A 505-nucleotide genomic window follows, 5' to 3' on the forward strand; every position below is an offset into this window, starting at 1 on the left:
TAATCTTTATTATTTCTTTTCTTTTGGTGGCTGTAGGTTCCCTCTGTTGGTCTGTTTCTAATTGTTGTAGATGCTGTGTTAATGTGTTAACTTTGTATCTTTCTTCTTTGTGGATGTGTGTGTTTATTGCAATAAATTGTCCTCTCAGCACTGCTTTCACAGTGTCCCAAAGATTTTTGTATGTTGTGTTTTCATTATCATTTGTTTCTAGCATCCCTTTGTTCTTGAAACACCTTCTATAAAGTAATCATTAAGAATTTTGTCCCCATAAACCAATATCTTAAGTTATCTTGTGGCTAAAATGAACTCCCCTTTCTGTAACTTTATTCAAGGCTCTTCTGTACAAGGGCTTGTGAAGAAGGTTTTCTTACCTTTATTCTCAGGACAGCAGGCTCCACTGTAGTCTTCTATTACTTTGTAGTGAACACTTCTGACTCTCTTATCTGCTTTTTGTTTCAGCTGTTCTATTGTTAAGCTGTACTGGTGACAGCCTGCTCTTATTGGC

At 36.2% G+C, this 505-nt stretch overlaps 1 pseudogene; it reads right to left on the reverse strand.

Moving 5' to 3' along the window:
- Positions 1-207: 207 nt before the first annotated feature.
- The window catches only part of LOC102818017, a 2889-nt pseudogene continuing 2591 nt past the window's right edge, over positions 208-505 (reverse strand).

The sequence above is a fragment of the Chrysochloris asiatica genome, unplaced genomic scaffold (genome assembly GCF_000296735.1).
Source record: "Chrysochloris asiatica unplaced genomic scaffold, ChrAsi1.0 scaffold00064, whole genome shotgun sequence".
NCBI classification, from domain to species: Eukaryota; Metazoa; Chordata; class Mammalia; order Afrosoricida; family Chrysochloridae; genus Chrysochloris; species Chrysochloris asiatica.